Source organism: Rhipicephalus microplus, chromosome X, assembly GCF_043290135.1.
Source record: "Rhipicephalus microplus isolate Deutch F79 chromosome X, USDA_Rmic, whole genome shotgun sequence".
NCBI classification, from domain to species: domain Eukaryota; kingdom Metazoa; phylum Arthropoda; class Arachnida; order Ixodida; family Ixodidae; genus Rhipicephalus; species Rhipicephalus microplus.
The window spans coordinates 293,540,861-293,563,004 of record NC_134710.1 but is presented as its reverse complement, the minus strand read 5'-3'; the positions used below and the strand labels follow the sequence as shown (position 1 = coordinate 293,563,004).

Genomic DNA, 22,144 nt, shown 5'->3' with positions numbered 1-22,144 from the left:
CACATACTCACTCACACATACATACATACACACACATACTCACGCATACATACATATACACACACACACTCACAAATACACATACAAAGACACACACACACGAGTGCACAAACACATTCATATACACACACTCACGTACACATACATACGCACGCACACACACACATACACAAACACACATACATACACACACATACACATACACGCACGCACACACATACACACATGCACACACACACACACACATACACACATTCACGCACACACATACACACACATACATGCACACACACCTAGGCATGCACACTTGCAGTCACATACATGTACAAACGCAGGCAAGCTACTTTCCTGTTAGATAGCGTGCCTTTACCCTCGGGCTGGTATCCTTATTGCGCGAACCTCAAGTTTTCTCACACGTACAATGCTGCTTTCTTTTTTTTTTGTTCCGAACCAAACATGCTGACACCGACACCGTCAATGGCAACACCAGAATTTCAGTTAAAGACGTTTTTTAGTGCTGTCGCGTCAAAATGAGACCCCTCTGCAGGCCAACCCTTGCTGCTGTCGGAAGATTTGTATTACAAAAACACTTGGGAAATAAGCTGCATATAAAACTAGAAAATCTATTTCGTTACAGCCGAGTCACAGTTTATTAATTTAATAACATCCCTGCACATGCGTATATCGAGCGTAATAAACAAGCGAGACTCCACAGTAATAACCATCTACATGCGGATCAGAGTCACTCCCCAGTGGGCGCCTTGACCCACTAGAGTCACTGGAAATTTTTTTTTCCAGTGACTCTATGACCCACCCTCCGTGAGTACCATCTGTCGCATCAAGCGGAAAGAGCCCCGGCAGCGAACACAATCTGGACGCGCGGCCAGGCGCAGTGTTATCTCCTAACCTATTCTTAGACCGTGGGTTGAGTACATTGGACAAGGATTCTCAAATCATGACTGGTAGATTGCCACTATCCCTTAAGAGGAAGGTATACAACAGCTGCATCTTGCCGGTACCTACCTAGGGAGCATAAACCTGGAGGCCTACAAAAAGGGTTCAGGTTGTACTGAGGAGGATGCAGCGAGCGATGGAAAAGAAAATGACAGGACCAACCTTAAGAGACAAGAAAAAAACAGAGTGCGTCAGGGAACAAACTGCGATTAAGGATATCGTAGTTGAAATCAAAAAGAAGAAATGGACATGGGGCTGGCACGTAGCGCGTATGCAGGATAACCACTGGTCATTAAAGGTAATTGGCTGGATTCCCAGAGAAGGCAAGCGGGGGAAACAAAAGTTAGGTGGGCCGATGGGCTTAGGAAGTTTGCGAGTAAGAAGTTGCAGCAAGCAAAGGACCGAGTTTACTCGCGGAATATGGAAGAGGCCTTTGTCTTGCAGTGGGCGTAGTCAGGTTGATGACGATGATGATGTGACGCGATATCGTGCTGTCTTTCCTCCTCCTCCACTTCACCCTCACATCTCTCTTCTTCAACCTTATTTGCCCTTTTCACCCCCTTGCTATGCTATAGTATACGCAAAGCTTTATTATGCTTCGCCTCCTGCTTTCTCTCAACGTCACTCTTGTTTTCACTTCCCTCCTCGTTCTATTCTAGGGTATATGACTATATCCTCCCCTTCTTCCTTTCCTCCTCTCACCTCTCTTAACGTGTGATGTGCAGCCTACGTCTACATTCAATGAGCTCAGTTAGAGTGCCCCAATGCACGCGCCTCCGCACTCTAAGCTCAGTTCGAATACAGCGCCGTCTTTCTGAGTGCTTGTGTTTAAAATTCAGCGCTGAATATTAAAAAAAGATACCCCCCTTCTCATCCTCAGTTTATTTATTAACCTTTGATATACTATATTACACAAGGCTGTGATATTATTACTTGATACATGACATGGGTTTGAGCATGTGTGTAGGGGGGAAAGCGAGGTTAGAGTAGAATATGACGGAGATCGCTTTCGTACCGGTCCCGGTATCTCGATGCGCTTCTCAGGAATGTCGGTGCTCTAGACGTAACAATATGGATTTCGCTTGTGTTTCTTCTTTCCCCTCCTCACCTTCCCTTACTTTTCTCGTACCTTGCAATACAATACTCCACATAGCTAACCTAAATTACGCTGCCTATTCTTTACCTTATGCCCTCCTCCTTCTCATACTTCTCTCCCGACATCACTCTTTCACATTCTTGCTAAACCATGGTTATGTTATACGTGGCTGCACTGTACACAGTTTTGCCGGTGTGAAGCTATAGATGGCTAGGCCATCCTTTAACTTCGCCCCTGCTCTTTCTTTAATGTAACCTTGAAATTCGCATAGTACAAAACTTCACGAACATTATGGCGCAATGTAGTGCAAATAAAAAAAAGAACAGGTCATAATGAATTAGTACTAACTTTCTCGTCTTTCTCATTTGCTTCATTGCACGGACAGTTGTTTGGTCCTATTACCCCCGAGACGATGAGGTGGCGCCATCTGGCGGGAGGCCTGCATGACGTCGCGACAAGGATTCTCCGACGCCCGCCGTGGCACGCTTACATAGCATGCGCTCGCTTCGTACGCTGTTGCGCTGTTTGCGATCCGTTTCCGCTACTTTCAAACTTGCGGTGAATGAGGAAAACAGGGCCGAAAATGCTCCTAGGGAAACAGCAAAACATGTGTACAGTAGAATCGTCAACGGTTGCCGCGATTCGTCGGACACACTTTGATAAGGTTTGTTGATCGATTCTCCGCCATGGCAGCCGCATCCTGGCGGGAGTGAAGAGCAAGGACATGTTTGTGCTTGGAAATAGAAGCACGTGAAGGTACGCCAGGTGCTTAAAATCATTCTGCATCATATTCATGTCGTCGTTTTCACATGTGGGACACCGTTCGTGTTTACATTAATATGTCGATTCGTTCATGGGCGGTGCCTTTTAGAGATGTGATGTTTCACCTCCAGAAGTGTCATTTTCATCGGACACATGCACGTATACGTGCACAGTCTTTTCATTTTTTTTGCCGGTGCGTCTTCCCTCACGCACAGTTTCAAAAATCGATGCAGCACCGAGGCAATCTCGAATACCATCGTAGCTCTTGCATTTGCTTTCTTGTGTACTCGCTCATTCGTCGTGTTGTTTCGTTTCGTGCTTTCCTGACAAAACTTCGGGGTTTCACTACACGGCATGAACACCATTAGGTCAGTTGCGGAGGAAACATCATGCAGCATAGTAACAATGACTTCCACTGTTACGCTCACAAGTACCAGTTTAGATAGTCCCCTCCTAAATGATTTTTCCTTGCTCTTGATTGCCCCTGAGCTTCGTCATCTTGTATGTAGATAATACGTGCGAGACCAGACATTGAATCATTGTGGCGAAGAGCGTTCAATCATTACGCGGGCCATGTCGCTCAAAGTGCCATCGCAGACATTCGGAACACTCATTTTGACTTTAAGACATTTGTTTCGCAAATTATTGCCATCAGTAGTGCTCCCACTGGAATTAAACATGACCGCTCGTGACGCGGTGGTCGATCGGACCGGTATATGGTCGCATATTTGCAGGAGACTGTTTAGGTGAAATTATCACATAAGCCAAGCATACTAGCATCCCCCCACTTTCCTAAACATTTTGTGTGAGACCGTATTATTTTGTTCAATATTTCGGATATATTGAGTGACTGTTTTTGGCAGATTAAACTAAGGTATCCTATAACAACAAGCGCACATTGTCAAATAACCTGAATGATTTTCACAAAAGTCGTTATGTAGTTAGTGAATTTAAAAGAATTCTAATTTTATTTATGACCTTTCGGGACATACATTCCAACTGCGTTGTGAAAGCCACGTTGTAATGAAGTTGGAACCGTTAACGTAAATGATTTTAGCGCCCATTTCTTAGAGCAAGTGACGCAAGCCAGCACGGTGCTCGTTATTTTCACCACCTTTTCCAAAGTGAATCTTTCGATCGTGCGGAAGTTTGCCCCTTATAGGCTACATCATCGTAACATTCCGCGGCTCATTCCACTTTCGGAAGTAGGGAAAACATCCGCTTACTAGCTTGCACGGTTGATTTTGATGGCAAGAATGAGCGGTGATCACCTTTGCATTGCGAAAGAGTGGGCACACGACTGGCGAAGGAAAAGGCGATACCAGACCGCAGAGCGAGAGAGTCCTTGCCGTGACGTCACATCGCCGCAACCGTCGCGACGCGAGTGTTCGTTTTCGGGGCTCATCACCTAGCTGGCTATAGTGGCGGGACCGAATGTGCGACATGCTTATGTAATCGCGCCAGCGGTTACGACAGTGACAAAAGACAACTAATTGGATAAAAATGTTAAAAAACACACATAGTCCAGTAAGGCAAAACACAATAGCAGACAAAGTAACCACTTATACAATTGTAACACTTGAAAACTATTCATAAAGCGCTTTATAGCTATAGATAAATTCGCCTCTCCCACATCAGTAGGATGCCATACCGACTGTGACTGGAAGCCCACGGCAAGTTATCGATTCGTCCACTTTTTTTTTCTTCGCATTGACATCGCATTACAATATCACATGCCTTATGATTTCTTTGGCAGTGTTGTCTGCTAGTTCTAATTGACGTTGTGTCTAACAAAGTAAAACGAGCACTTAAAATTATCACTTATTGCTACCATTAGTACGAGCTACTGCTACTAACTTCTACTGTTACCACTATAGTGAGATATGACTTAACAAGTCAAGGGAGGCCCCACCGAGACGACCGAAGCGCGGCAGCCGATCACCTCAGTGACCAAAGAAATAGTCCCGCTCATTCTCTCGGCATGGTTCTCTGCAGGCGGTGTTAACGGTCGTCTGGCTTATAACGCCAGTTCGGTGTACACGCCCATTGGTGCAAGCTCGAGTGAATCCGGCTTGAATGTAGAAATGCCGCTGGCTTCTAAAGTTGTAACCGACTATAGTACTAGGCTACTGTTACTAACTACTACTGGTACAAGCTACTACTACTGCTGTTACAACTGCTATCACTAGTAGAAGCTGCTGCTGTGACTACTACTACTACTACTACTACTTTCATATTTGCCTCTCTCTACTAGTACACACTCTCTCTCTCTCTACTACTACTAGTCTCTACTATTACTACTAGTACACTCATCTCTGGCTCTCTCCACTACTACTAGTACATTTACTACAAACGTGACCGATTTTATGTGGCGATGTGGCGGCTCTACCATCGGAATAGGCACAGCGTCAGCCTCCTTTCCCAACGATGCTTTGTGACACTAAACGTGGGAAGTGCGTAGTAGCCAAGTCATTTGCCTGTCGCATCGCTTTTCTCCGCGAGGACTTCTAGACATCTTGCCGCAAATCGGCGCGACATAAAACGGGGGGTGTCGCACACATGGTCACCGGTTCACTGACTGACTGATGTGCGGCACGTGACTTTCCCGCGCAAAACTGGGCCAAGACGGGCTGCCGCCAATGCACGTCACGCGAGACTACAACTTAAAAATTTGAAAACGGCAAAGTATTTGATTTGTTCGGCAACGCGAAAAGACTCCCGTATTCTCGGGGAAAGCCCATTTATTATTAGGCCTGTGTTGGCTATGGTGCTTGTGGTGGTAGTCTCTTTCACCCTCTCCCGTTTCACGACATTTAAATGTATCTATATATATCTTGCCCCTAGAGACGCGACTCTTCGTTCTCTCAGTGACTTCATCAGTGTGTTTCCCTATTTTGTTTGTGTTGACAACTTTAGCCTTCTGATCTAGCCGGGCTCCTCCGTGACGCCGAAAGCCAGAACGCAATCTTGGCGCTTCATCGAAGCGTGGATTAACAAACGCCGCCGGCTTCCGACAAGCCAGGCGCGAAAAAGAACGCCGCAAATACATCCTCGTTTGTACTTCTCTGCAGCGCTGCAAGACGGCGCGCAAGTTCCCTTTCCCACTGACAGAGACCATTCGTTCTGTTTTCATTTATTTTTACGGTCTACGTTTTTTTCATTACGATTCTCGTACTGTAACTCCAGCTTCTCGCTATCACCAGCTCGTGTCATTCTTTTGCCTTTTTATGTCTGTGTTCCCCTCTTGCCTTCTTTTTTTTTCATCACTGCCCGCTGTTACTTGTGAAACATTTTTTGCCCACAATCTGCAGCTTCCTCACACGTTTCCTTTCAAACCGTCTCAACATCTTTGTCACATACGCACATTTATTTACTTTCCGTTTAACAGAATTTCTTGTTGATGTTTTTTTTTACGACTCCTTCCTGCCTGACCGAAACAAGCACACTTTCCTCTTCGGCCAAAAGTATAAATAAAACTAAAATATAGTTCAGCTGTCTGGTCGCCCTATACTGATGTGTCGTTCGTCTCATCGACAAAAGATGGGAGTATGGAGAGCGAAAAACACTTTCATGACACCTCAGATAAAAAAAAAACCCTACGAAAGTACACACACGCACACATGAATGCATGGAATCTTCATTTCCTTTCTTTCTGCCTCATTATGTTTTTGTTCTCCTTGTGACAACTCGAACTAAACTCCCTCCCCCTACACGCACACAGGGAGACTGAAAAAATAAGGCACATGCTTGCCCGATATGATCCGTTTTGACAAATCGAAATAACCTAAAACAATCGAAATAACCTAAAACACTTTCTGATTACGTCAAGAAAGGCGGATGCAAATGATTGCACGATTCGCAAAATGTAACTCTTTGTATCGAGAGGTGCATTAAATCTCAGCCCGTTTTGAGCAGTGCAAGCTTGAAGAGGGAACCCAAGAACGCGATAATTAAGAAAGAAAGTTCATAATAACCACATCTTGTACGAGAAAAGTTCTCCCGTATTTCTGTCTGTGCGTAGCGACTGGCATTTCGCTTGTTTACCTTTTTTTCGGTCTCGATCACAGTGATTTAGACCACATGCTATGGAGGTGCCTGCCTTTAAGAGAAAAACCTCAAGAATCCTCTGAAAATGACTTTCATGCTATGCTCAAAAGCTCGGTCCTTCTACAACAGCTGTCCGGAAAGCCCACAAAGTGGCGGTAAGGGTAGGCCTACCCTTACCTACGTAGGAGCGGCCCGCGATCCGTCCCTATAAAACGGCGGTGGATTCTTTCAGGACCTCAACAAAGTTTCTAAAGCGACATCTCTAAATGGGTAGGAGAAACGAAAAAACGTTAAGCCTCGGTGTCACGAGCAGTCTCTACTGGCTGCAGCTATCAGTTGCGTCGTTCTCAGCGTCGTACTCAAGCACGCGCGTCATTGGCTGCTTTTGTGGGTGATGTCGTCCGACTTGTCGCATCCATGGCGCTGAGAACGCGCTCATCAGTTTCTACAGAGAGCTTCCACATGGGTAGGGAGACGCGGGCACTTCGCGAAGTGATCAAACGCAATGCTCATCGGCTCCATTGATTTTCGGCTGGAACCGTGCTCTTTTCAATGTGGCTGTTCTAAAACTTGTGCAACTGCATCTGCAAAGTAAGCAAGATTCTGGAGACACACCAATCTTACCTAGGTACGCCCAATTTTCGGCCACTTCGAGCAACTTTGCATCACAATGTAGCGAACGAGCTAAGCCTCACGCTTTCATTAATGCTATAGTATTTGCTTTCATTAATAGATAATAATAATAGATAATGCTTTCATTAATGCTATAGTATTCCTCTATGTTGCCAGCTATATTCTGTGAATTAGGAACCCCACTCCCAGTTCTCTTCTGTCAGCCAAGCCCCGATAGCAAAGGACATGCCCATTTTGTAGCACCATATAGGCCTCATCTGTCCTCCTAACCTCACTGAGCCTTATTATATCCCACTTAACACCCTCTAGCTCCTCTAACAGTACAGCTAGACTTCCCTCACTAGATAAGGTTTTAGCGTTAAACGTTGCCAAGTTCAGGTTCCAATGGTGGCCTGTCCGGATCCAGAGATTCTTAGCACCCTCTGCTGCGTTGCAGATCTGACCGCTGCCGTGGTCAGTTGCTTCGCAGCTGCTGGGGACTGAGGGCCGTGAGTTATTTGGCGTATGCATGTGGGAGGTAGTGGCCAGATACTGCACCAGGGTGGCCAATCCTTCTCTGGTGAGGGAGTGTGTTCCCGGCGGTGGTTACCGGTGATGCCGCACCCCAAGCCTCGTAATGCAGTTCTATCACCACGCGGATTTTTTTTTATCCGGTTGGGAACTGCGCGGCACCGGGATTTAAACCACGGACCTTTTGCATGCGAGGCGGATACTCTAACCACTACGCCATCGCTGCTTCGCTTTTTCAATACTTTCAATACTTTTTACTGGTCATAAAACTCCCCGGAAAGTTTCACCACACCGAACAATGAACACCGTGAAGGAAGTCGTGTCAGATGGCGACTTGATGGGTCTATCCAATAAAGAACTCTTGACAGGCTGGAACGACAAGAATTTTGACGAGGTGCAGCGCATAAAAATAAGATAAGGCAAAAAAGAAATTCCCACAAAACACCTTATACTTACTCTTGGATCTAGAACACTCCCCACCCATATAGCTATGGGCTATCTTAAACTACCAGTGAAACTGTATGTTCCAATCCCGCGGCGCTTCTTCAAAGGGGTGGTGCCGCCGAATTTCGAGGCTAAAAGAAGCTTGTTGTAGGTTTCCTTTGTCTGCTAGGGCACTACACGAATTGGCAGACACAGCAAAAGTTTCGAATATATATAAATTCACCTCTAAAGCGTACCTGACTGCTCGTTCTCCCAACCGAAGCCCATCGCAAGCACGTCCAGAACTGTCATAGCTCTGTAGGAAGGGAAACAAAAGTTGCAGTGACATCACACCAAATCTGTAGTAAGTGCAAGCGGGAGCTGGTTTGCCCTTCAGGGGGGACAAAGGTTTGTCCCAGTGCAACCCCTCCCTAGTTTGTGAATGTGTGGGGCTGTGTTTGCACTCCCTCTTACCACCCTCCCATGTGTATGCCTATTGTAGTGAGATGAGGGACCTCTGGAGACTTCCACTGCTACATACATATCCTCAAAGCATCATTTGTTTTGCAGGTGCTTGTGTCTGTGCGAGAGCAGACGATATTCAGCGTGATGGTTGCGACATTCTTGTGTGGTTACATGAACGAGTCACCCGCACTCCCACGTCACAGCCCAATTTGTTGCCCAGAAACCGAAACTTATCCACGCAAGAAAGGCAACCTTATTTTATTTAGCAAGAATAAATTTATCTTGATGCATGTATCATGATTCCTGTAGCTATAAGAAACGTTTCCAGCAAAGAACGCGCAAGCCACAAATATGGTGGCACCACCCCTTTAAGTGCTGTGGTTCGGCCATGGCTCGCAGAACGGTCAAGGACAGCTTACCAGTGCGAAATATAACACCACAGGACTCTCCGCAGATGAAGAATTGAAATCCGAATTCTACTGCACCAACTTTGATGATGACCGTACGGTATATTCCAGGTCCTGCATTGCCTGGAAGAGGGAAAAAGACATTGTCACAACGAAAATCGATTGAACATGAGCTTTTGTGAAGTGTGGCGGCGTGTTTCCGCTCCAAAAAAGACAAAACTGCCAAACAAACGAATGTGTACGTAGGATTTAGACTTTGCAACTTGTGACCTTGGTGACGTGTGAGCGGAAACAAACAAGGTGGTGAAATGGGCAGACGAAGATGGTTTCTGACTTAATCCTCAAATAAGCACGTTATTTTTTTAGCAAAAGAAACTCGTATCCCGATCGCCACATAGACCTACAGGGTCAATATCTATCTGTAAAAACTAGGCGTAAATTTTTAGGCTTAACTTCAAACATAAAGCTAAAGTTTGTTTCACACATCAAATATCTCAGAAACAAGTGTATAAAAACAATGTCGTAAAGGTCTTGTCATGTATATCATGGGGCAATGACAGGAAATATCCTTTAAACCTCTACAGCAGTCTCGTACATCAGTGTATCAGCCGGGAGGGTAAAGGTGGCGCGAGTCTCCCCCTTACTTTCGACACATGCCGCTCTTGTCTGCACGCTAGGGAACCAATAGTTCGGCGAAGTTTTTCGTCACAACAGTAATCACTGAATTATGTTCTTTCGGGAGAATGAAAATATTACGAGGCTGTGTTACAATATAGTAAAATATTGCCAAAATTTCCGCTGTGATAATTTCGCTTGTAGCTTATTTGCGGTGCAGGTTGCCTATTCGGCGCTTTGGAGTCTTGTGAAGTAGTATTGCAGAACAGGCAAGCACTGAACAGGGGCCCCATAGAATTGCATCTTTTGTTCATGCTTTTATACGGCTGTGACATGTTCATACAGTAACGGATGGGAACGAGCGAAGTTTTTAAAGACCCGTCAAAGCATTTGCTGCTTCCGGAAAATAATTTTCTTCGAAAAGGATATACAGTAAAATCTCGTTAATTCTAATTCCATGGGAACGCTGAGCAATTTCGAATTAAACAAAATTTGAAATAATGAAAGTGAGCAAAAATGGGTGGATTTCGGGGGTGGGGGCACGAAAGATATTTATTGGCCAAAAAAGTCGGGGATGACCATCTGCTTCTTTTCTCTGAATGCCACAGCTGCGGCTGTCTGTTCCAGCGCGCGGACGCGGCGCAGGGAATCCTCTTCACCCTCTTCAAAGCTGAAGAGACGCGACACATTAAGTGCCTCTATCACCGCAGAAGCTGACCGATGCACAGGCGCTTCGTCATTTTTGTCTCCTCACCTTCTGGCTCTTCAGCATCAGGCTGCGCACCAGCTACTTGAGCGATAATGTCCTCATCAGTCAGGGCACCACACAACGATGCACCAGTGTCAACTTCAACATAATCAGCAAAACGTATGTCCCGAAGAGTGTCGCGCAATGCCACGGGCATGAGCTCCTCAGCCCCATCTATGTCGACGTCACAACTATCCTGCGCACTTCCAGCTGCAAATCCACAGTGGGGGAAACAGTTTGCGATTGTGGTCGCAGTCACCTGTTCCCATGCGCGCACCAACATGTGCATGGCAGTGAGCAGCGTAATGCCGAAGTCCTTCCTGTCGCCCGCGTACAAAATCATTCTCTCCAGCCCGTGACGCCTATAAAAGCACTTCATGTTCCTTATCACACCCTGGTCCATTGGCTGTAGGGCCGTAGTCGTATTTGCCGGAAGGAACACCAACTTAGTTGCTCTCACCTCAACGTCGACTTTGTGCGCCGAACAGTTGTCGACGACAAGAAGAACGCGTCTGCCGCCCAGTTCCATTCGCCTGTCGAATTTCAGTAGCCACTTCCTGAATAGGTCACCTGTCATCCAGGCTTTCTTGTTTACGGCGTACTCCGTCGGCAGTGAGCGAATGTTTTTGAAGCACCGTGGCTTGAGCGCTTTGCCAATCACAAAAAGGGGGACCTTTTCCGTACCGGTCATATTTGCGGCGACCAGAACAGTGACACGCTCTTTGCTGCGCTTGCCGCCGGCACAGCTGTCTCCCTTGTAGGTGATCGTCTTGTCTGGCTGGAACTTGAAAAATAACGCTGTCTCGTCAGCATTAAACACATCCTGTGGTGAGTAGCTCTCCAAGTAATGCTGCAGGGTGTCGCTTCTCCAAGTAGCGCATGTTTCGGCGCCCACTTCCTTTGCCTCGCCGGATAACGTGCGGAATACGAGATTGTGCCGCTTCCTGAAATGATGAAACCATCCCTCGGAGGCGACAAAGTCTTCAATGTCCAAGCGCAGGGCGAAATTGGCTGCCTTGACCACGATGATAGGGCCGCTCAATGCGATACTCTGGGCTCTCATTTCTTTAACCCAGATAATCAAAGCTGACTCCTGTTGCGGGAACTTCGCTGTCCTTAGCCTTTTTCGACTGGCGCCAAAATCCTCGGCTTCATAGGCGTTTTCAATGGCCGTCATGTTGCGTATGTAGGCTGACAATGTGCTCGGAGGTACGCCGTGCTTCCTCGCAATTTCGTATTTGCTCGAGTTCCCTTGGTCAACCTTTCGCAAAATCTCCACATTCTCCTTGACAGTCTTCGCGCAGTAGTTTCCCAGCAGCATCTTGCAACTTCGATGCGGAATAAGACGGCTTGACGGCGTGAACGAACAACGTGCTCGAGAAACAAAGTGACGCTGCCGGGAGCGGCCTAGGACTGCTAGGACTACTCTGCCGACTCCTCAGCGTCCCGTGGGTCCCGCGTACAAGTGGCGCCAGGCGCTGAGAGAGCCGGAGGGCTACGGGAAAAAAAATTGCTCCCTGGATTTTGGAGGCCATACTTTGCTTGCCCTTTGCTCGGAGACCACTTGAAGCTCGAAAAAACTGGTCGTGCCACCTATTGTTCGACCGTAAAAGCTTCCACTAGTGTTTGACGATGATGACGCTCGGCGTCGCGCGCTTCGAATTATCCGTAGAGGCAGCAATTTCTGTTCGAATTAACGAATCGTTTTACACATGGTCTCCTATGCACTGCGGACCGGTCTGCGGCGACCATTTCGAATTATCCAAAATTTCGAATTAATGAGGTGTGAATTAACGAGCTTTCACTGTATCATCACCGCTGCTCTTTCGAAGCTGTTGTGAGCTGATCAGTGTGACGAATCGTTGTTGATACTGAAGTTTTTTTGTAGTAAAATGCCAAGAACTGTTCCCGCTTCAGTCTCTGATAAACCTGACCAGCCTTGCTTATGGTAACTTGGAGTCGTAACGGCAGCTTACAAAGTGGCCATGAATGAAGCAGTGGACTCGAGCTAAGTCGGAAGCTCAGCTTTTAAGCTGAGCTTCCTACTCAGCTCAAGAGTCGGTGTGCGACTGGTTTCATACGCGCAAGCCTAGACTGTAGAGCCACAGTCTGCCACACCAAGCACGTTGAGAATCCTGGATCCTGTTCGTCATCTGGGCATTTCCCACTCTATGGGTGCATTTTGCACAAGCCATGTATAAAGCCTCTACGAAGAGTCGAACGAGTGGTCACTCCATGTTCAGAGATATTATATGTTTTTTTTGTAATATATGAAAGTAAATGCAGATAAGGGACACCCACAAACTCCAGAATCAATGAATGTCCAGATCTATCCTTTTTGACGACTGTCCCTCGCTGAGGTGACCCTTCTCACTTGGTGTGAGGGGTATAGCTGCAGAAACCTGTGTGCCACTTCTTGAAAACTGCTTAATGGCTCCCGTTGCACATCTCCCACTGTGGCAGCGGCAGCTTATGGATTGTGATGTATAGATTGTAAAGTCACTAATCGTGTGCCTACTGCACATATCTGCACTCACTTCCTTGAACTCCAACACAAGTACACTTGCACAGAATTCTTTACAGGTGCCTCAAAGGTCTGTATCGAAAGCAGCCATTGGTCCAACCTTTTTGGATTTTGGCACTCTTCATCCTAATACAGGCGTTTTCAGAGAAGCCTATGCAATACTTATGGCCATTAAACAATCAAAACAACAACATCCAATAATATACACCATGTCCCGAGTGCTTTTAACGCCTAAATATTGTCAAAACCTTGTCCTAGTTCCACTCTACTCACTTCAATGAACAGTATACACACTCAAAGAGCATATCATAGTATGCAGGGTTCCAGGACTCGGCAATATTTAAGGCAACATGTTGGCCGACTGGCTAGCTGCATCTGTTCAAGAGAACACTGCCAATTTATCCATAGCTATCCCTGTACTTGACCTAAAACTGTTTTTTAAACGAAAGCTCAGAGCTTATTGGCAGAGCACTTGAAATAGGCACACCCAAAATAAACTTTACGCTATCAAGCCATACCTTGGTAATTTGCCACCAGTATCGAAATCGCACTGCACACAAGTAACACTAACAAGGCTATGAATGGGACACTCACATACCACACATGCATACCTTTTGTCCGGTGATGATCCACCCAGGTGTGAGAGATTGGGAGAACCATTCACCGTACTTCACATCCTAATCCAGTGCAATGAAATGGAAGATATCAGAAAAAATCACTTTACATTACCCTACCAACATAAATTTCCATTGAATCGTGTTACGTTTATCGGTTCGGAGCCACTTTTTGTATCTCAGTCAACGTCTCTTTTTTTAAATGATGTACGTACGTACATACTTTGCATGCCATATACCCAGGGTATTCATAGCACAACCTCTGAACAGAGGTGGCTGCTATAAAGAAAGCACCTATCTCGTGGCCCTTGGACTCTAAGGAATTGACGAGGCATTCGTGCTGATTCCATGTTTCCGTATTTCAGTTACCATGACCGCATGTCATTGATTTTCACAGCTCACATGTCACGTCGCTTCCATAACCATACTACTCATATCATTTACCCACCTTTTGGGCATAGAAATTAAGACCAATACAGCCTCTCAGGATCATCATTGTTCACTACTTCACATTCTCTGAATGTCATTATAAATAACTGATCATTGTCATTGTTACATCATCTTTCATGGCGCTCATCAGCCAAGCATGGCCCTTGCGTCGCTGAAATCCACACATCATCATCGTCTGCAACATCTTGCACCGTGGAGTGGCACTTGTCAGTGATGTCTCGTATTGCTTCGATAACATATTCATTATTACTTCAAATGTGTAGCGTTTCTATCCCTTTTTTGGAATTATTTAGAGTATCAGTGCTTTTGCATCTTTCTTTACTTGACATTCCTATCCTGTGACTTTATCAGGGAACGTGACAAAGACTGAAGCAGGTGAAGTATCGGTGACAGTATAAGCTACGACCAATATGGAATGGAGAGAATCTTTGATCAAGCATTGCAACTATCTGATATAGAGCATGTACTAATCGTATTATAAAGCAAGGAAAAACACTGCAAGTGACATGGCATTGTTATAGTGTTATTTGCTACATATGCATAGTGTTCACGTGATGCCACAGACAGGTTCTCGGCCCTCAGTAACCAGACAGGGTAGTCACCGTGACTTTTTATATCATTACAGAAGGTCACTGCAGGGGAGGACACACAGTCCGATCCCCCAATTTTTTGTTCTCCACCCCCCCCCCCCCATTTTTCTGTTCGCCAGCTGCGCCAAGAGTGAGCACAAAGGTGCAAATGAACGCATGGAGCACCGGCACTAATCTGATGTCACTATTTCTTGCTTGGAGCGTTGGAGCAAGAGTGCACATGGCATCTCAGCCGGCTGGTACCCGGACATGGAGGCCACAGTGATGTCAAAGCACACTATGTATTGCGCTTGACATTGCTGCGAATGTTGCTTGGGACATTCTCGGGAAATCAAAAAGACTTAATTGTAAATGTAAACACCTCCTGTCTTCACACTGGTGCCATGGGGCACTTAGCCTCCTTAGTGCTTTTTTTTTTTTTCTTCAATATTCTGGCACTTGATGAAGACTAGCCTATGCATTGATAGCCAGAAAGCGCATTTAACTCATGGCATTCAATTTTTTTTTGTGTTGGCTTGTTTCTCAGCCAGCACAACAAATATCTGTTACACTAGCCATTGAAGCTTTACGTGCTTGACTCTCACATCCTGTCAGCCTAATCATTTGCTTTGGTTAGTGTCCTTTGCAAGCATCATAACAAAGGCTGCATAGTATTGTAGAAACATGCATTTTAAATACTCTTCGGCTATCTTGTGTCCGTATCATGATACTTCCAACACATGATATATGAGTATCTGTATTTGTGATATATCGTAATTATAGTATCGTGCAAACTTGAATGTGAAATACACCTTTGGCGCGAGTGACTGACCCCCATATTCTAGGATGTCACACTACTTGATGCTCCACCTTGACTTGAGAATGTCGATAACAGCGCCAACTTTTAGCAAAAGTGATCACTGCATGTTAGTTGATTATTCGCAGGCATTTTCTAGGAGTGCTGCAACGTTTTAAAGGGGCCCTGCAACACTTTTCCGAGAAACCATTAAACAACTTCATTAGAGGAGTTTATTGCCTCACAAATTGATTAACACAAAAATTGTTAGACCCATTCAAGCATATGCTAAGTTAGAGGTTTGTCACACGCTGTCATTGATTTCTCCTTTCTCTTGTCTTGACAAGCACACTCAAAGCTAATCAAGGAGGGATAGCACAGGGAACTAAAACACATCACGTGCATGTCGTGACCTTAAGCATTGTTTCATTTGCTTTGAATGTGCAGATTACTTTCAGTCCGACTGCTGGCATGCATTGGCTTCTGATGCCTTTTTCAGTAACTATCAGCCAATGGCCTCAAATGTGGGTATACGGCATTATTCGTAGAAAGAAAAGGCAACCGTTTCTAGCATACTTTGAGAAATAGTTGTAAGTTTCAAGCCGTATGCTGCATTGTATTGTTTTGCTTGCATGTTCTCAGGAGCCTCAACTACCAATCACCATTGTTTTTTGAACATGCATAAAAAGTGTTTCAGGGACACTTTAAGAGAAGCGCTTATGCTCTTTTCTACTAGGTCAAGAGAAGCACAACATTAGAGTTGAGGCATGTTTTAGAATACCATGGTGAGGCTTTATAAAAATTTGGGGCGCTTAAGTTTAACACAGAAGATCACACAGTCACAATGAATCAACTAGACTAACAACATGCAACGCTGAAGGACCATTCTCAGCCTTACAAAGGAGGGAAGGAAGTAAAGCTTAGCATAGCTATGTAAGTGTGCTATAGTAAGGTGGTGGGAAAGGAAGATAAGGGTGAGGAGAAGTGGTGTGAGGGGGAGGGTACAGCATAGTATAGCACTCCACATTGGCCTTTACGATGTTTAGGCATATAAAACCACACATAAATAGCAGTTTATTTATTTATTTAAATACCCTCAATGCCATTTGCGGCATTACAGAGAGGAGTGGTGTTACATTTCAGAAATGGCACTCTTGAATGATCCACGATCAGAGCCACTGGCGATGAAGGCAGGAAAGTGGTTGCATTCAGATGAAGTCTTGGGCATGTAGGAGTGCAAGTACATGTTGGTATGTCATAATGGCTCATGAACTTTGAAGTTGTGGTCGATGCGAGATGAAACATAAGAAGGTGGCAAGAACGTTGTGCATTTTGTTTCAAGATTCATGACGAAAATTTTGTAGATTTTTATGCAAGATCATGTTCAAAAGAGCTAGCTGCTAGCCTTAGTTCATATCACATTCTATACATTTTTTTGCCATTGTGGCAAAACCGTTAGTAGAGGATATGCGAAATCAAGTACGCCTACCTATGAGACTTGAAGAAGGAACGACAGAAACTGATACGCAAGAAGCCAATCAATGAGCTAGCACTGAGAGGAAAAGTACAAGAATTCAGAGTCTTCGTTCAGAACAAGTACTCAGCTCTTAGTGAGGAAACCAACCTTAGCATAGATACAATGATTGATAATATCACGAGTATCATTACGGAGTGCGCAGTGGAAGTTGGAGGCAGGGCAGTTAGACAGGACACTAGCAAGCTTTCCCAGGAAACGAAGAATCTCATTAGGAAGTGTCGAATCATGAAAGTCTCAAGTACAACAAACAAAATAGAACTGGCACAGCTTTCGAAGTTGATTAATAGGCGTAAGGTATGTGATGTAAGAAGGTATAACATGGAAGGAATTGAACAAGCTCTGGAAAATGGAGGAAGCGTCAAAGCAGTGAAGAGGAAACTTGGGATAGGGAGAAATCGGATGTATGCACTAAGGGACAAAGAAGGCAAAATAACAACCAATATGGATAGGATAGTTAAAATAGCGGAGGAGTTTTACAGAGATCTGTACAGAAGCCGGGACAACCACGACCTTAATGCTATAGGAACTTGCAGTAACCCAGATGAAACCCCACCAGTAACGATAGAAGTCAGAAAAGCTTTGGAGAGCATGCAAAGAGGCAAAGCTGCTGGTGAGGATCAGGTAACATCAGATCTGCTGAAATTGGAGGACAGATTGTGTTAGAAAAACTAGCTACTCTGTTTACGAGGTGTCTCCTGACGGGAAGAGTACCAGAGTCTTGGAAGAATGCTAACATCATCTTAATACATAAGAAAGGAGATGACAAGGACTTGAAGAATTACAGGCCGATCAGCTTGCTCTCTGTAGTATACAAGTTATTTACAAAGGTAATTGCTAACAGAGTAAAGAAAACTTTAGAATTCAATTAACCAAAGGAACAAGCAGGATTTCTAACAGGCTACTCAACAATCGGTCACATTCATACTATCAATCAGGTGATAGAGAAATGCTCAGAATATAACCAATCACTATACATAGCCTTCATAGCTTACGATAAGGCATTTGATTCAGTAGAAATATCAGCCGTCATGCAGACACTGCGGAATCAGGGCGTCGATGAAGTATATATAAACATCCTGGAAGAAATCTACAGGGGATCATCTGCTACCATAGTGCTTCATAAAGAAAGCAACAGAATACCAATCAAGAAGGGTGTAAGGCAGGGGGACACAATCTCTCCAATGCTATTTACTGCGTGCTTACAGGAGATTTTCAGAAGCCTAGAATGGGAACAGTTAGGGATAAAAGTAATAGAGAGTACCTTAGTAACCTACGCTTCGCCGATGACATTGCATTTCTGAGTAACTCAGGGGACGAATAGCAACTCATGATTACGGAGTTAGACAAGGAGAGCTGAAAGGTGGGTCTTAAAATTAATCTGCAGAAAACGAAAGTAATGTACAACAACCTCGGAAAGGAGCAGCGCTTTGAGATAGGTAATAGTGCACTTCAAGTTGTAAAAGACTATGTTTACTTAGGGCAGGTAATAACAGCGGAGCCGAACCACGAGACTGAAGTAACTAGAAGAATAAGAATGGGGTGGAGCACATTTGGCAAGCACTCTCAAATTATGACAGGTAGATTGCCACTATCCCTCAAGAGGAAGGTATATAACAGCTGTATCTTGCCGGTACTTAGCTACGGAGCAGAAACCTGGAGACTTACAAAGAAGGTTCAGCTTAAATTGAGGACGACGCAGCGAGCAACGGAAAGAAAAATGGTAGGTGTAACCTTAAGAGACAAGAAGAGAGCAGAGTGGATTAGGGAACGAACGGGGGTTAAGGATATCATAGTTGAAATCAAGAAGAGGAAATGGACATGGGCCGGGCATGTAGCGCGTAGACAGGATAACCGCTGGTCGTTAAGGGTAACTAACTGGATTCCCAGAGAAGGCAAGCTGGTTAAGGGGAGACAGAAGGTTAGGTAGGCAGATGAGATTAATAAATTTGCAAGTATAAATTGGCAGCAGCAAGCGCAGGACCGAGTTAACTAGCGGAAAATGGGAGAGGCCTTTGTCCTGCAGTGGACGTAGTCACGCTGATGATGATGGTGATGACTTATGAGAGAGTGATAAATTAGGCTAGATGTTGATTGTTCCCATTGTAGAGTGGTGATGTACAGGTGGAGATGAATGCTAGAAGGGAACTGTGTTAACATCTTCTCTCTTTTCTTATTCTTGTGTGTAGTACAAAAAAAAAGTATGAATGTCAGAGAAGTTTGCTAGCAAGCGACTGCAAACTTGAAATAGCCTCAGCAACGAAAATTCAACGAAACCATTAATGTCGCAGGGCAGGCTTGTTGGTTAAGCATATCTCGATAACAATGGTATCACAAATAAGACACAAGGCAGCAAAAATATGCACAGTAGCAATGTGTGTGTATTTTTACTGCCTTCTTGTGTCTTGTTTCTTTCTGCTACAATTGTTATCTAATGAAACTGCATTGAGGAATTCACTAATGCATTGAAGTATCTTAATATATGAATGCCAAATATTTGATTGGATATATTTATTTTGCTGGCATCTTGTATCTATAAGAATAGAAAAGACTCTCCAGCCAAACTTGGTTTTTAGTTTTAAAATTATAAAAAAACTGGCGCTATGTTTTGAGACTGATTCGGTCTCTTCTTCAGGGGGGTAATTGTCTGGCTGGTTCTGAAGCTAGCATCTCTTAGTGGTGCCTCCCTCTTCATTATCAATGTCTGCTTTTGTCAATGAGTTGTCAGCTCCTTTGGCTCGGGAGACCATGTAACTAAACACTCGGCGAGAGCTCTTGTCGGTGTCAGAAAATGGCGTAGGGTGAGCCCAGTCAGCCAGAGCTGCACTGTCGTCGGAGATCGCGAGGGCATGACTGGTCGGCACGAAATCCAGCGAGTGCAGTGACCACGCCTGTATATTGAACGTGTTTTTGAACGTGTATGGACGTAACCCTCGAAGGTTGTGTGCAACACGTGATTGGACAGTGCCATCTGCATGCATTCTCCTATCTAGGCATCTGGGGAAGAAGTACACTTTATAACGAGCCGCACGGCTCATTAGAGGGGCGCACCACGTTCGAGAGCTTGCAATGTACGAATGGGCCCGAAACTAAACTTCCCCCTCGTATGACCCTGGGGAATAAGGCATGGAGTGTGGAACACAAAGGTCGGTGGTTTTCGCAAATTGACAGGAACAGATGCCGGGAAGTCTGCTTCGAGGAACATCGCGGGGTTCGGTAGCAAATAGATTAACCGCTTGATGAGAAAAACCTTCCCGGCGCGACCACCGCGAGTTCGACTGAAAGTTGATGAAAACAGCTGTTAGCTTCTCAGAAAATGTCGACTCGTGACTGTTGAAAAGAATTTTGTTTGTTTGCTTGAGAGATAAAAGTGTTTTCTTTTGCAATCTCCTTTACTGTACTTAAGCGATCCAGCTAAGTGACGGGCTCTGTCACCGTAATGCAATGACTACAGTTAGGGTAGTCTACGTAATGGTAAAAATGAGGAGGGCCCATTGCGATAAATTTGTAGTTGTTTCAGATGCGACTGCCTAGCTGTTTGGAGGCACAGTGAGGCGACGCGCAGTTGGGGAAGCGGTCGTGCTGCAGGTCATCAGTTCGAAGCCCATTTTTAAATTTTTTTATTTTTAAAGTAATGCATCACTATTTACATTACTAATTTCAAGGAGTCATAATTTTGCTTTTTTGCAAAAAAATCACAACGCTCTTTGTGCCGGTTTTAGCCCTACCACGTAAATTTTTCGGGGTGCAGTTGTTGGTGTGCAACATGATGCGATAATGGTGTGAGACTTGAGTTTGAGTTGCGCTGACCAACTAAACTTTTCTCTTTCTTTTCTGCTTTCAATATTGTTTTGAGTAATGTTGCCTATTTTAAAGGCAGCATCCTACAGTGGAGTGATGGGAGGAGCCGCTGGCGAGCGAGAACTTAGAGAATCAGCTGAGTCGAGGTTCTCGCTGACGGACCCGGCTCGCTGAGTGGCAGCTGCCGCAGAGCCCTGGTCCGAGCTTACCCCCACCGTGAAATCTACTGCAGTAATGCAAGTGTACCGAGTTTTCACTGCCACCAATAAAAACGCAGACACAGACACTACCACATCGAGGCAATTAATACAGTGCCATAATGATGTAATGATGAGGTGGCCCGCTTTAACAATGCTGCCTATAGTGGCGGGCCTCCACATAGTGCTGCTGTTTGTGCTCTTACAGAAGTGATTGGAGATGTTTTTATTTGTTTTTTTTTTTCTTCACTGCTGCACGAGGTGACTGCGTTTGAGCTCCCTACAACTACCTTGCCTTATCGTAGGATACATCGACGCAGCTATATGATCGTTCATTCTTAGGTATTCATTTCGTTGACTTGATCACACCTTGTGGTTTACCCAAGCCTGCAACCGTACTTGCCAGCATTTGCAAATTAAAGCATTCAGACGATCGGTCACACCCATAACTTCGGCACGCTCTCATTATAATCACCGAGATCGATATGGAACACGTTTAGCTCTCATAGGACAAGCGGGCTCTCGGGATTGGAAGACAGCTACAGAGAGCTCACCACCGTGCAAGTATATACTGCACCGTTTAGAGCTCGAATGTCTATCTGCGTTTGCATAGCAATAGCACACATTCAAGGGACTAAAGTGATGTCCAAATCTCCTTGTTATAAGGAGCCGATTCAATCACATGATTGACTCTGTGTGTGCAATTTCAGGCGAAGTAGGCCCAATGTCGGAGCTACATGTATTGTAGTCATATGTATTGTGATTTTGGGACTTATTAAAACATACTGTGCAACTACACAGCCCTCAGGGTTGGAACACATTTTATGTTGAGCTGCACTATCTTTTGGCATCAGCCCATACATTGCCTTTATACAGCAACACGAAAAATATGCGGAACGAATTGATTTACGAACATCACATTATGGAAAACAAATTATTGGTTGGAGCTACGGTATCAATGCTAAGGAACGAAAACCTCGCCAGGGTTGTTGTTCAATC

The 22,144-nt window shown here is 44.9% G+C and overlaps 1 protein-coding gene across 2 annotated transcripts in view; it reads right to left on the bottom strand.

Annotated features, from left to right (window-relative positions):
* LOC119186753 (activating signal cointegrator 1 complex subunit 2-like) overlaps positions 1-22,144 on the bottom strand; it is a 132,925-nt gene that overhangs the window by 71,062 nt on the left and 39,719 nt on the right. Inside the window, exons 7-9 of one of the 2 annotated variants that reach the window (XM_075879356.1) lie at positions 13,796-13,861; positions 9,310-9,420; positions 8,683-8,741 (exon numbers count right to left, since the gene is read on the bottom strand). The gene's annotated coding sequence lies outside the window, so the exon portion shown is untranslated. The remainder of the gene's footprint in view (positions 1-8,682; positions 8,742-9,309; positions 9,421-13,795; positions 13,862-22,144) is intronic. The other variant, XM_075879357.1, reaches the window with a different exon arrangement.